The sequence below is a fragment of the Lactuca saligna genome, chromosome 8 (genome assembly GCF_052625555.1).
Source record: "Lactuca saligna cultivar CGN05327 chromosome 8, ASM5262555v1, whole genome shotgun sequence".
Lineage (NCBI taxonomy): Eukaryota > Viridiplantae > Streptophyta > Magnoliopsida > Asterales > Asteraceae > Lactuca > Lactuca saligna.
In genome coordinates, this window is record NC_136424.1 from 154,577,251 (window position 1) to 154,593,360 (window position 16,110).

The 16,110-nt window shown below is 32.5% G+C and overlaps 1 long non-coding RNA gene across 2 annotated transcripts; it reads left to right on the forward strand.

Annotated features, from left to right (window-relative positions):
- The first annotated feature begins 1,618 nt into the window (after positions 1 to 1,618).
- LOC145012721 (uncharacterized) lies at positions 1,619 to 2,347 on the forward strand. 2 transcript variants are annotated; one of them, XR_013664643.1, is made up of 3 exons: positions 1,619 to 1,951; positions 2,041 to 2,141; positions 2,242 to 2,347. It is a non-coding gene; the product is annotated as an uncharacterized LOC145012721 (long non-coding RNA). The 2 variants fall into 2 exon arrangements; XR_013664642.1 differs by having other exon boundaries at positions 1,619 to 2,141.
- The last annotated feature ends 13,763 nt before the right edge of the window (positions 2,348 to 16,110 follow it).

Sequence of the window (16,110 nt, forward strand, 5' to 3'; positions counted from 1 at the left end):
GTGATCCTAGGCAGTCTAGACGGTCGAAGTCGGTAAAATAATCAGATAGTCGAAATTATCAAAAAAAAATCCACGATTAGTCAAATTTGTGATATTGGGTGACTAAAGTATGATGATTGATAACTAAAACTGTTTAAAAGATCCCCAATTAGTCTAAAAATCATTATATACGATGATCTAAATAATTAAACAACTAAATATGCCAAAGTTTATGGTTATTTACTTAATTTGTTAAAATATAAGTAATATTTAACTTTAAAAAAGTAAATTATATTACAATTAGGGGTTTCCGCCTAAGCATCAATTAATCTCCGCCTAACTTTAAAAAAGTAAATTATATTTAACCTCAGTCGACCGCCTATCGACTTTTACAATCTTGATCATGAGCAACTAACACACATCAAAATCGATTGTCATTTTGTCACGGAGAAACTTCAAAGTGGTTTAATAACTTTTTCATGCATTCCTATTGTTCACTAATTTTCTAAATATTATGACTAAAGCATTACTTGGTGCAAACATTCTCAGGTTGTTTCCAATATGGGGTTATTTTCCTACCTACCAGATTGAGGGGGGGGGGGGGGGGTGTTAGATACACGTTATCTACAGATAGTATTTTTTTTTTCTATTTCTTGTGTATGTTATTAATTAGCTTAACTGTCACGTATTTTGGTCTTTTGATTGTAAAAGTTATTTAGGATAGTTGTTAGTTTAGTTCTTTACTTATCCATGTATATAAATGATGTTTGTGTAGATTAAGAAGTATCAAATCAATATGAAAATTCCCCAATTTTTTTCTCGTATCTCAAATTGCAACAATGATCATGGGCGGCTCAACCATTTTAGGAGCTCTAAGCAAGCTAAAATTTTGGGGCCCTTTGGCCTTTACTGGACTCGAAAATAAAAAACAAATGAGATGAATATGTCGCAGAAAATAGAATCGGTAGAAGAATGCAATGTCGTTTCAGTTTCATAAATGCAGCGATAGTTGACTTATTCTTCTGCTTCATTTATTTTGTGGTTACCTGATTGAATTTTTTACTGGAATAAACTTTTGGATTTAGGAAAATATGGACCCTTAGAATTAAGGGCCCTAAACCCTAGCTTAAAAAACTTCTACATAGAGCGGTCCTGATAATGACATGTCACAAATTACTCCTCAAGATAATTTCACAAGTATTATGTTTTCACAATGTTAGTTATTAAAAACTTTCGGTGCAACATTTTAAACTTTAAAAGATCAACTATATTAAAACTATTTAAAAAAAAAATTACCATAATATTTTTTTGCCTACCATAAAAACAATTTATATGATTTTGTCTAGAGACATGAGAAAAAACCAAAATTGAATAACCCAACCGAATCAAATACAGTAAATTAGTTTAGTTAATCGAATAATGATATTTTTGGTTTTGGTTAAATTTTTGTTGTTTTGATTAAACCGAAAAAAACAAATAAATATTCAATTAAAATAGATTTTTTATATTTTATTTTCTATAAATTAATATATTATATTTAAAGTATAAATTGGTTACTAAAAAGTATTTATACCTCTTCATTTAAATACAAACCATTAAATCTATATCTATAAAGTATTTAGCTTATTTGTCAGCAGGCTACCATCCAAATGCCAATTGAGTTCCCATTTGACCTTCGTCCTGTCTTTTCTCTTCCTGAAAAACACTCAAGTCACCATACTGAAATCTAAATATGTACGCTATGTCGATTCTAGCCATTCCATGTCTTCTTCCAGATATCGTCCATACTCGCCAGAGAGCCAGACCATTCCATGATTGACAGCTTGAGGGCTAGGGTTTACGTTTCCAATCTCCCTACACACTTTCAAATTTTCACTGAGTGAGGATAGGGTTTACAACCCCAAGCGGCAAGTGGAACGCAGAGATATCTTGATTTCGGATTTCCTCTTCCAGATTTAAACCTTGTCTATTTGTAAATTGATTTTTTTTTCTGGATGTCCAGATTTCGTGATTTCATTCGTTATCAATTAATCAGTAAATTGATTTGTATTTGTTCTTTAGGTTTACAGTTCTATACGGCTACTGCTATGATGTCTCAAAATGTAGCATTTCTGAAAAGATCAAAGATGATGGGAATGAAGGTACAACTTGCAATGCATAGGGTATATATTTAAAACTACTAATGTTTTGGGCTTTTGGCATCACTAATTTGTTTTTATGCTATTTTTTACGGCATTAATATTACATTTTTTTTTTTGACAGGATTATAGTGCAGTTTTTTGATGCATCAGTATTGTAATTCTTTTTGGTGTTTTGACATGTTTTTAGTCGTTTTTCACTACTAATTTTGTTGTTTTTCTTTATCGAATTGCAATTTTTTGTCATGAAGCTCGATGTCATGCGACTTGGAAGTTTTTTCGGTCATCAAAAGCTCTTGTACTGAAATGAAGAAAAGTTCACATTTTGTTTTCAAAAAAAAAAAAAAGTTAAATTAAAAAACTGGAATTAACATGTTATGTATTATGTTTTCATTTGCTAAAAGTTTTATGTGTTTTTTTTTAGATTTATATTTATTTGTTTATTTGAAATTTTAATTGTTTTAAAGGTAAACCGAACCGAATAAATCATCACTCTAATAAATGAATTTTTTTTTAATCATTTATCATATTCTTATTTAATTTGTGTTATTTTATGGGGACTCTTCTAAATATTTTAAAATTTTCTTATTTTCTTTGGTATAAATATTTTACTCGTATCGTTATGATCCTGAATCATGGTATCAGAGCCATGGAATATTATGTGATATTACCTCGATTTTTTTATGAGTATATTCAATAGATTTAAAAACAGTAATAAACAATTGATTAAGAACCAGTTAATAGAAGAATATGAAATACCAAAAAATTTAGACCTTCTTAATAAATGAACTATTTCTAGTATCAAACCTTAAATTCATTTATGAATTAGGAACTTTTGAAGAATTAGGTTTTATCCAAACTGTTAAAACTACAGAAGAGAATTTAACTATGAATGAAGATGACATGACAGTTCAGTTAATAACTCCACAAGATATTAATAGATATAAACATATTTATAATTACTTGCATATTGGTTTAGTGCAAATTGCTTTTAAACCATTAACATTACAAGGATTACCTGAAAGTTTTTTAGCAGTTCTTAGGAACGCTAGAAATAAAAATTGGAAACAATCTTTAATGGGTATAATAGAATCTAGTTTGTCTCATGGACCGGTATATTTTAATGTTTACCCAAATTTACAACTTTCTTTATCTGATAAGAATATTTTTCAAGCTTTAACATTAAATGTCAAAACTCATGGTTATAATTATTTACCAGGATCGGAAGTAATATGTATATGTCATCGTATATATTTTAAACCATTAAAAACGATGAATCTTAAATGTAAGAAAGTAAATAAACCTATAAATGAAACAATTTTAATAGAAAGTAATTTCGATATGTCAAAAATTACAACTAGAAAAGCCATAAAATGGGATAAAATAAAATTTCCCCAACATTGGATTTTAGAAGATAATATACCACCCACGCCTTTCATAAATAATAATATAGAAAGTATTATACAAACTTCTGATGGGGCTGTTACTATAGAATTTAACAAGGAAATAGAATATGAACATGACCTAATAAAACGAACAAGATCGGCAAGATCTTCACATTCATACATATCACCACTAGATTATAAGGTAGAAGTCCCCTCTACTCGTGCTTCTGTTGATATCAGAAAAATAAATAATCTAAATATACATGATGATATTGTGTATGAGGCGGAGACATCTACTCCTTCTGAAATGAATTTTACAGTTTAATGGATTTAGACGGAAAAAATAGATTTTAGCCCTGGTTCTCAGGCAAGAAAATTTATTTCAGAAGAATTTTATTCAACTAAATGGACATTTTTTAAAGATTGGTTATTTAAAAATTATTCTAAAGAGGAGTTACAAGAGATACAAAATAATTTTTATGAACATTTATCCTCTATAAATCAGATTATACATTTTATTCCTTGGTTTACTTATACTTTCCTACATGATATTCACAACATAGAAAGAGATTATACTCTATTAGGAGACAAGATAATAACAAGCATATTTCCACCTCAAATCCCTTTTACAATTACAAATAACAATGTTACCATAAAATTTTCAGCTTATCAAAAACTTTTTGAAGAAAAGACTCTTACTGTATATATAAATCATATTAATAGTATGATCCAACAATTAAATTTCCATAATTTATATTCTATAATAATAGGAGAACAATTAATGGATTTACATAAAAAAATAGAAAAAATAAATAGTCAGAAAGAGATAATAATAAAAAAAAAAGAGAAAGAAAAACAAATAAACGGTAATATTCAACCACCACCAAATATTACTGGTTATAAATTAAAAAACTACGATTATATGCTAGATATTATACAAGAACAAATGAAAAAACTACACATTAATACCATAAATAAAGACTCGGATGATGAGTCAGACATAGATGATGCCCAAATAAATAAAATTAATAATTACGACAATAAATTTGCTAGAAAGCCTGTCCAAAGATTATATTATTATCCAAGACCAAGTCCCCAAGATGTCCTACACGAGGAACAAGAATATGAAATTAATAATAGTTACAGTGGTAAAAATGTTTATAAATGGAATCTAGATGAATATACTGGAAGACAAATATATAATATGATTCATAGAATGTTAATGTATAGCACAATTGCTAAAAATACAGGAAATAGTGATAAACAAGTAGCTAACATGCTAATTGCCGGATTCACTGGCCAACTAAAAGGCTGGTGGGACAATTATGTTGATGAAAAAACTCAACAAGGTATTCTTAATACAGTAAAAACAGAAAATGGAATAACTACTCCCAATGTGGTATACACTCTTACTTGTACCATAATAGAGCATTTTACAGGAAGATGGTCAGATAATTCTGAAAACATTCGTACCTTATTAAATGGATTATTTTGTAAAACTCTTACGTCCTTTCGATGGTATAAGGATACTTTTCTAAGTAGAGTTATGGAGCTTAATGATTGTAATAGTGTTTATTGGAAATTAAAATTCATAGATGGTTTGCCAAATCTTTTTGCTGAAAGAGTTAAAAACCAACTAAGAATAGATAATACAATTCCTTACGAAGATTACACATATGGAAAATTAATAGGAACTTGTATCCAGGAAGGTTTGGCCCTATGTAGTGAAATAAAACTCAACCATCAAATAAAAACCCAACATCTTAATGAAAAAAGACAATTAGGAGAATTTTGTGATCAGTTCGGAATAGAAACCAGTAAAAATAAGAAGAAACAGAGAAAAGAATTCCAACAGAAAAAAAGATTTAATAAAAGAAAACATAACGATTTTAATAAAAAAGATAAACACATAAAAAAGAAATTTATTAAAAAGGAAAATAGAAAACCTCCTACTTGCTTTTCATGTGGAAAAACTGGTCATTATGCTAATAAATGCAGAAATAAAAAAATAAAGAAACAAATTAATAATATGGATATAAGTGAGGACATAAAACTTCAATTAATAAATTTAATAGATAATTCGTCAGACGGCGAGGAAATCTCAGACAATAATTCTGATATCAACATAACAGATTATGATTCTAATTATGATTCAGATTCTGAAGAAATTGAATGTAATTGTGATAATCTAGAACAATGTTCATGTAACATGGATCATCAATTATATCTAATCCAATCTCAATTTAAAGAAGATTTAACCATAAATGTAATTATTAATGATATTGCAGACTTATTAAAAGAAGTTAATGATCCAGAAATAAGGCAAAAGATACTAGAAAATTTAACTATCAAGGAACATAATATAAAAGAAGAAGGGATTTATTCAATGAAAAATGTACATAATATGTTAAGAGAAAGAAGAAATAAAAATTCTACTAATATACCTACAGTACATGACTTACAAGATGAAATTCAATCTCTAAAACAGGATATATCTAAAATAAAATAGGATCAATTAATAAATAATCAAAGAATTGATAAATTAGAAAAATTACAAAATAACGAGGATGCTGGTGCTAGCAATAATACTGATAATAATTTTCTTCAATCAATGGAACTAGTAATATCTAGAAAATGGCATGTTACAATTAATCTATTTATTACTTACAACTATCAAAGGAATTTTGTTGCCCTAATAGACAACGGAGCAGATCTAAATTGCATAAGAGAAGGATTAATACCTACGAAATATTTTCAAAAATCGACACATACGTTAAGAGAAGTATCAGGTTCCAAATTAGATATTAGATATAAACTAACAGACGCAAAAATTTGTACAGAAAATGTCTGCATACCTATTAATTTCACTATAATTAAAAATATGACTAGTAATACAATGATTCTAGGAAATCCCTTTTTGGAAATGATATTACCTCTAACTATTGATAAAAATAAAATTGTAGGATCCTATAAGAATAAACCTGTTATATTAAATTTTGTCTCTGACCCTTACTCTATCTGGGTCAATGAGTTAAATTTAAAGAAAAACCAAATAAACTTTCTTAAAGAAGAAATTAGAACGTTTCAAATAGATGAACAGTTAGAACAACCTAAATTACAGGAAAAAATTAAACTTTTAACAAACCAATTTTCCTTAAACATTTGTAATGACCATCCTAATGCTTTTTAGGAAAGAAAAAAACATATAGTTATGCTTCCCTATGAGGAAGGTTTCAATGAAAAACAAATTCCTACCAAGGCGAGACCATGTCAAATGAATTTTGAATATTTGAATATATGTAAAAAAGAAATAACTTCCTTATTAGATAAAAATTTAATACAACCTTCTAAATCTCCATGGTCGTGTACCGCGTTTTATGTTAACAAACATTCAGAACAAGAAAGGGGAGTACCAAGACTTGTTATCAATTATAAGCCACTTAATAAGGTCTTAAAATGGATTAGGTATCCTATTCCTAATAAGAAGGATTTATTAGATCGTTTACATGACTCTTTAATATTCTCAAAGTTTGACTTAAAATCAGGGTATTGGCAAATTCAAATTGATACCAAAGATAGATATAAAACTACCTTTAATGTTCCTTTTGGACAATACGAATGGAATGTTATGCCATTCGGCCTAAAAAATGCCCCTTCGGAATTTCAAAATATAATGAATGATATATTTAATCCTTATAGCAATTTTATTATTGTTTATATAGATGATATTTTAGTATTCTCAAAAAATATCCAAGAACATTTTGATCATCTGCATACTTTTGAAAAAATAATAATAAATAATGGTCTGGTAATATCACAATCTAAAATGTCTTTATTTCAAACAAAGGTAAGATTTTTGGGTCATAATATTGAAAAGGGACAAGCCATCCCTATACAAAGAAGTATAGATTTTGCTGCAAAATTCCCAGATGAAATAAAAGATAAAACTCAGTTACAAAGATTTTTAGGTAGCCTGAATTATATATCACCTTTTTATAAAGATTTATCAACCGATAGTGCAATTCTTTATGACAGGTTGAAAAAGAACCCTGGTGCTTGGACTAGTAATCATACCCAAGCGGTTAAAAGAATAAAAGACAAAGTAAAAAATCTACCATGCTTATCTTTGGCTAATCCTAATTGGGAAAAGATAGTTGAAACAGATGCCTCTGAAATAGGGTTTGGAGGAATTTTAAAACAAATTCACCCTAACAATAAGCATGAATTTTTAGTCAGGTTTCATTCTGGAAAGTGGACTCCTAGTCAAAAGAATTATTCTACTACTGCTAAAGAAATTTTAGCATTAGTAAAATGTATTCTTAAATTTCAAGATGATTTATATAATCAACATTTCATTATAAAAACAGATTGTCAGGCAGCTAAATTCATGTTTAATAAAGACTTCAAACATGATGTTTCTAAACAAATGTTTACCAGATAGCAAGCTACATTAGCATGTTTTGATTTTGAAATTCAATATAAAAAAGGAAGTGATAATAGTCTTCCCGATTTTTTAACTAGGGAATTTCTGAATGAGTTATAGCCAACTAAGATAGTTATCTTATGATATCATTAATACAAAAAATTTAATTAATAAAGTGGAAATTGAATTAACCAACTTAACAAATGAACCATATTTCAGGAGAACAGTAATTAATTTAAGATTAATTGGTTTAAGAATTCAGCTCAAAAATCTTGAGAACAAACTTATATTACTTTCAAATAGACATTTTCAGGTAAATTTCTTATGGGTGACTCAAGATTACAAGTAAAGAATAATCTTCATTGTAAACATATCAAGGTCTTAGAATCGTTTATCAAACGAAGTAAAAAAGATAAAGATAGACCGATAACAAGAACTGACATGAAACGATATAACATTATGTTCAAATATCTTCATAAGAAAATCTCAGAAACCACATGCTAATTTGCAGGATGAATTCCAATCGTGGAAGAGGCCATCCTTCATACAGGGGTGGTTATGGTAGAGGCCGAGGAAATCCTGCGGCTTCAAGCAGTTCTTATAGAACTGGAAATTCGTCACAAGCAGATAGTCAGTCTCTTCCAATTCCTGGAAGCCCATTATATGAGGAGTTTAAAGCATTTTTAGAATCAAAAAAGGAAAATATTCCTAGTTTCGCCCAAATGATCACAGATGGTGAAACCATCAACGATAATTTTGAATATAAGGAATCATCTCATAGAGATACTATTATTATCTTAGAACATAAAGATATAATGCTTTATTTTGAAAATAATGATGATCCATGGTTTTTAATGACAAGATACTTGGATACAGCAACATACGCTGGATATTCTTATAAACAAAGATTATATTATGAGAATATTTTGAAAATAACTGGATCAGTTGAATTTTCTCATTTTACATCCGGAGGTAATACCATTGTTTACAATTTCAGCAAAGCCATTATCAAAAAGATCATATCACCTGAGGAATGGGGATTAAGTACCCTTAAAGAAAAAGAGTTTATACTCCCTCCTTCGAAGATACCAATGAAATTTACATACTTGGATTATATTGAAAGCTTTCATAAAGCCTTCCTATATGAGAACCCTCAAAGAAAACATACTTGGTTCTTTAAAGTATGTGAAAAGGTTTATAACCAAAGTAAAGATATACCAAATTGGTTCAGTAATTGGTGGATCTCATATGGCCCAAGTATAGATATTCTCCCTGAGGAACCATTTAGGAAATTATATGGGGAATGGTTACCCGTCTCTCCTAGATACCAAAACCAAGCCATTCCTTTGAAATCAGAAGGGCTGGAAGCAATATCTTCCATGCATTTTTTCATGGAATTTTCTATTCCTTGGATTTGGAAATGGTCCCCACATGTGGATTATACTCCCTCCAAATTTCCTTCTCTACAAAGGTCATATTTTACCAAATTCTGGCCTAAAATGCTTCATAAAAATCCAGAAACAAAAATTCTTAATGCACAGGAAACAATTGATCATATCAATCAGCAAATTAAGAAATACCAAGACCAGAAAAAATTCTCGGAAATAGCCTCCTCGACAGAAGCAACCCCCTCAACTTCTCAAAAGGTCAATCTAACTAAAGAAGAAATAATCAAGTCATTCAGGTTATACTGTTCTGAATTAAAAGAAAACCTTAAAAGGTTTACAAAACATGAAAATTCAAAAGATGAAGGTTCAAGTGAAAAAACATTTTTATTATAATAATCAGATATGAGTAAAAAAAATAAAAAAAAAAGTCCGGAGAAAAAGGCAAAGTCGTGTTTTAGCCCTGCTTTTATAACCACAGTGTTGTTTTAGGGCGTTTTACTCATTACTCGCCTAGCCCGCCTGACTCTTCTAAATATTTTAAAATTTTCTTATTTTCTTTTATTTTTCTTATTTTCTTTTATTTATTTAAATTATTTTTTTAATTTAAAAGATAAAAAAACATTTTTATTATAATAGTTTATTATTTTTCATATAAATTCAAAATTCTCAAATATTTTGACTTTTATATTTATTTATTTTTTTAAAAAAATTAACTCATGTAATACATAAGTCTTACAACTAATAACCGAATAAACAAAAACCAATTAAATTAGTTTGGTTATTGTTAAATTTAAAAATATTTAAAAAAGAACTGATAAAATTAAACCGATTTAACTGAAAATCAAAATACCGAACTAAATAACACCTTTAATTTTGTTATAGAGTTTATGACCTAGAAAAGTAATAAGGTTTTTATTTTGTCCACATTAAGTCTTAAGGTTTTATTATTATTATTATTATTATTATTATTATTATTATTATTATTATTATTATTATTATTATTTTACATATTATACCAACATGGTTGTTATAACCATTTAAAAAAGGTAACAATATTTTAATTTTGTCCACATTAGGTTCTTAAGGTTTTTTTTATGTGAATATTCCATCAACATGGTTGTTATAACCGTTTAAAAAGAGATAATAAACTTTTAATTTTGGTCGCTCATTCATCACAACCATGGTTTCAATTGAAAGGTTACATAACATTTTTTTACTATTTTACTATTTATATTAGTATCCCATTCACCACAATCATGGGTTACTATTTTACTATTTATATTAGTATTCCATTCAATTGAAAGATTACATAACAATTTTTTATTATTTTACTATTTATATTAGTATCCCATTCACCACAATCATGAGTTACTATTTTGCTATTTATATTAGTATTACATTCAATTGAAAGGTTACATAACAATTTCATCTAATTCTTTTACTATTTATATTGGTATCCAGTTAGATGCTTCATCATTTCATCTTCTCATTTTATTCGCCCATTCACCACAACCATGGTTTCATTTGAAAGGTTACATAACAATTTTTTTTTTGTCATTTTAACAAAATAATAATAGTAATAGTAATAATCAAAGTCATAATGATGACTAATTTTTTAAAAGCAACTTGTCGTGGATACTCTTTTACTTTGACAATGGTTCCGCTACTGGATTATAAGCTATTTGAAATTTATATAATGACATAAAACGACATTTAAAAAATATGTTTTGTTAATTAATTAAGAGGTATATTTAGAATTTAAAAAAAACAAAAAATGGTCTAAATAACTTTTTAAAACACTAGCTTATAAGCTACTTTTTGACAACTTAAAAAAAATCAAAAAATAAACTAGTTTGTCAGCTAGTTGTGGCGCACCAAACATAGTTTTAATTATTAAGACTTTAATTATTATTACTTTTTCTTTTATTTATTTATTTTTTTGTAAAAATGACAAAAATTATTATGTATCATTTCAGTTCAAACCATGGTTGTAGTGAATGAGAGATTAAAATGAGAAGATGAAATGATGAAACTATCTAACTAGATACTAATATAAATTATAAAAGAGTTAGATAAAATGATAAAAATATTAAAAATTAAGGACCTAATGTGGACAAAATTAAAATGTTATTACATCATTTTTAAATTATTATAACAACCGTGTTGGTGTAATATGTATAAAAAAAACATTAGGGACCTAATGTGGACAAAATTAAAACACTATTACTTTTTCTAAACGGTTATAACAACCATGTTGGTGTAATATACGAAAAAAAAACTCTTAAGCACCTAATTTGGACAAAGTTAAAACCTTATTACCCTCGTAGGTCTTAACCCTTTGTTAGGCCGGTAGGTGCGGGCAATGCCCACACCAGCGTTTTTGGAGAAAAGGAAGAAAACGACGTTAAATGAAGGTGGTGGTGGTAATGGGAAGCAACGCGCAGGCATAAAACGCCCAATAACGGTGAGGGGGTGTCAGTGTAAATGAGAGGAACTTAGGTTGGTCTTCGTCGTTTTCATTATCAGTATTCCAAAACCTTGAGAAATATCTAGGGTTTTCAAGTCCTCTAAAGAACGAAGTGAAGTAATAGGCAAGCAGTGTCAACCTCAAACCCATGGGATGTGTCTTATAATGGAACTCAACTTTAATGTAACGCCTTGATTCTCAATTATGGGTTTAAATGGAAGTTATTTGGTTTCGAGACCTACTCGACGAGGTTGTTGCCCTACTCGTCAAGTAGCAGCGAGGTGGGATCGTGTATTTAGTGGCTTACTCGCCGAGTCCATAAAGGGACTCGACGAGTAGGAGCTGGCACATGAAACCCTAAATCCTGAGGTTTTGCACTGTATTTAATGAAGCATAAGCCCTCTTTATCCTCTTTGCAGTCCATTGAGAAACCTTAATTCGTGTGGTGTTCAGCCTTGTATTTCTTGAGCTTTAGAGAGGAGTTTTTGGGAAGGAAGAGCTTAGAGGACAAGAGATTAGGAGCAAGGAAGGTGTGGGAATCAGAAAACTACCTCAGTTGGCATCATTTGAAGGTATCAAGTCGCCACCTTTACTTCATTTTCCTCCTAGACCTCATTTGCTTGAAATTTAGGGCTTTTATGGCATATTTGAGATGATAATGTGGAGTATAAGCTAGATCTGAAGTTGTAACTTCAGATCTGGACCTTTCTTGGGTTCTAGAGTCAGAAAGCTATGAACTTGGCCATGTATGGAACCTTCCTTGAGTATGAAACCCCATTGTAAGCTTGGATTTGTCATTTAGAGCCTTTGTAGCCATGAATGCACGTAAAATTTGCAACTTTACATGAAATGCATGCCTTAGAAGCTTGGATCTGTAATTTGGAGCCACTGCATGGCTTAAAAATAGTCTGTGTGGCTTATGCACTGAAGGAACTCGGCGAGTCGCAAGGACGAATCAGGAGTCATATGAAGATAGGCATGGACTCGACGAGTTGGATGAACAACTCGACGAGTTCGATGAAGATTTTCCATAGAACTCGACGAGTGGTATGAACCACTCGTGTAACACCCATAATCAGAAAGACCAAGAAAGTAAAGAAAACCCTAAGTTAAAGGGCCAACTCGTCGAGTCCAAGGAGGAACTTGGTGAGTCCGAGCGGGATCCGGGTCGAGGAGTAGGTGACCGACTCAGTGAGTCGGAGAATGGACTCGGCGAGTCCGGTCTGAAGAGGGAAACCCTAAATCCAGGACTTTTTGCACTATTTAAGCACCTCATTCTCTTCCTTAGGGTTCCTTTACACCTCTTCTCATCCAGAACATCGAACCCTAGCCACCATATCCGTTTTTGAGCAAGAGAGCCTTGGTGTTGTGATTTGAAGCTTGGAAGGGAAGGAAGTTCATAGTAGTGCAAGAGGAAGCCTTGGATCCAGAGTAGAAGTCATTATCTTCACTCCTTTGCTCATAGTTTCCTTTTTGTTATGAGATTTGGGTCTTTTATGCCATATCCTAGAGCCAATTGGAGTTAGAAGTCCAGATCTGAAGTTGCTACTTCAGATCTAAGAGTATTCTGGCCTAGAGAGTCATAAAGTATCAACCTTGGGGGTGTAGGTGAAGCATGGTTGTCTTAAAACCGAGTATGGAGTGTTTTGGGCCTAGATCTCCTTAGCTACACGTAAAGTTTGCAACTTTACGTGATGAATAGGCCTTGGAAGAGTGGATCTACAGTTTGGAGTCCCTGCATGACTCAAAAAGCCTATGAATGCATGAAGGACTGAATAGACTCGTCGAGTAGTATGAAGATTAGGAGGAACTCGACGAGTTGGATGAACAACTCGGCAAGTCTGTTGAAGTTTGCCTTGGACTCAGCGAGTCTGTTCTGGGACTTGGCGATTCAGGTCGCGAAACCCCGAACCCTTCGAGTTAAGAATCGAATCAGTGATTCGAGTGGAGACTCAGTGAGTTGGACAGGACAGGACTCGGAAATCGGTGTACTCGGCGAGTCATGGGTTGACTCGACGAGTCGAGTCGCGAATGGAAGGACTCTGAACATATGAACTCGGTGAGTCAGTAGGCAGACTTAGCGAGTAGGGTTGACCTGGAAGGTTGACTTTGACCAGGACTTTGACTTTGACCAAAGTTGACTTAGTTGACTTTTGGGGGACAGTTAGACTAAGTGTTGCATTGGTATTGGTAGCTCGGGGAGCTAGTGGAGCAGGAGTTCAGAGAGTTGTCGGGCAGTAGCTGGAGGGGTTATCAGCAAGTTCAGCAAATGCAGGTGAGTTTCCCTTTGTGTGGATGGGTCTAAGACCACAATGCCGACCCATCTAGTTATGAGTAGAAGACCTGGGGGTTAGCCCTAGGCACAGTATGCTAGTATGATATTCAGGACGAGGTCCAATGGTAGCGGGTGGGTGCCTAAGGAATGGTTTATATGATAGTTTATACTTGTTGTCTGTGTGATACTTGTATGTGCCTAGTAGAGAGGTGAGTGTGGGCGAGGTCCCGTATCTCACCAATAGCAAAGTGTGGATGGTGTTCCACATCTCATTAGCAGCAGAACAGGGGTGAGGCCCAAGTTAGGGAAAGAGTGAGTGTGGGCTCGACCCGTATCTCACTATCAGTAGAAGCGTGGGCGGGGTTCCATGACTCATCAGTAGTAGGATAAGGGCGAGGCCCAGGATAGGCCAGGGCTTAGGATAGGATCCAATAGTATATGTTTAGCTTATGTGTTGTGATATGTTTATGTGCTATTATATGTTAGCGGGCGAGGCCTAGTGACAGGCAAGGCCAAAGTGAAACAGATCTGTGTCAGAGCGGGGCTCGAAGCCAGGCGGGGCCTGGAGCGGTGGGGTCATTGTAGCGGGCGAGGCCCGAGGTAAGGGGCGAGGCCCAGAATAGCGAGCGTGGCCCATTATGTGCAGTATGTAGTTATGCATGGTATATGGTAGGTTGGGGAACTCACTAAGCTTCGTGCTTACGATTTTCAGTTTTGGTTTCAGGTTCTTTCGGTAGTGGAGGGAAGAGCTCGGGGTGATTGCATGGCACACACCATAGATTAGATAGCTTGGGAATGTTTTACTCTGATAATGAACATATGTTTTGGAAATTAATACTCTAATTATGTTATGGATTGATAATTATGTTTTAAGTAATGTTTTATGAAAGAAATTTTCAGTCTTGAATTTTGGGACGTTACAAGTTGGTATCAGAGCCTTGGTTTGAGGGATTCAGACGTACTCTCGGGTGTGTCCGAACTCAAACTAAGGGATTGGATAAAAAGTTTTCAAAATGAAAAGACAGTTTTGTAAAAAGAGTTTTAGAAATGAAACCATTTTAGAAAAGTGAAAAGAATTCAGAAAGAAAATTTTTTTGAAAAGAGAAAAGGGGTGTGGTGCATGCAATCAGCCGAGCTCAAGTAAGTACCCCAAAATACCCATACAAGTTATGTTATGATTATCAGTTAATAGAACAGCATGCTAGATTAAGACTAAGGATCTATGGAGGATGCCTTATGTGCCTGTTATATGTGCTTTTGAGGTGCATGATAGTTCTGGTTAGACAGTAGTAGGATAGCATGTTTAGGTTATACCTGAGTTTATGAGTTTGTGTTGCATGTTATTACAAATTCTTGTTATGAGATTATGATTGCTTGAGTATGTTATGGTTAGATTTCCCCTTGTCTGAATGCTGCTTGCTTTGTGCATTGTGGGACTCCGAGTGATGGGAGCTAGCCATTAGGTGGATACATCACATCACATGTGATCAGGGTTGAATAATCTCAGAGTGCTGGATTTGGCTCTATTGCGCAGCTCTTGTTTGAGTCCAACCGTTGTAGGGAAGAGTCTTTTACTCGAAGGATTATCTGAGCCTCGTCACATGTGATGGTATTTAGGTGATGGCTAATTGGCATTATAAGGAGGCCTTCAGCGGTTGAGGACTAGTTGATTTGAGTCAGAGGTTTCCCTAGGGTAAGCCTAGGATGAGGTAGTGCTGGGAGCAGTAGTAGTGGAAAAGTGACCTGGTGGAGTCGAAGCAGTTCTTGAGGAAAGTACGGATATATGTGGAAGGTAGTATGGGACCGTACTACTAAAAGCAGAGGATCCATACTCGATCCGGGAAAGGCCGAGACGATACCTGGGATTTGGTAGTGCGTGTGTTTGGTTTCGCAGCAGTGATGAGTATTCTGATAGATATTGTGTTATGTTTTCAGCATGGTGACATTGCGAGAGAGGCCAGTGGGTGGATCAGGCGCCGAAGAGGGATCAGGCTCAGGTTCAGGGACCGAGCAGCTCGAGGAGCGTATGAGAGAGTTTATATCAACAGAGGTTAT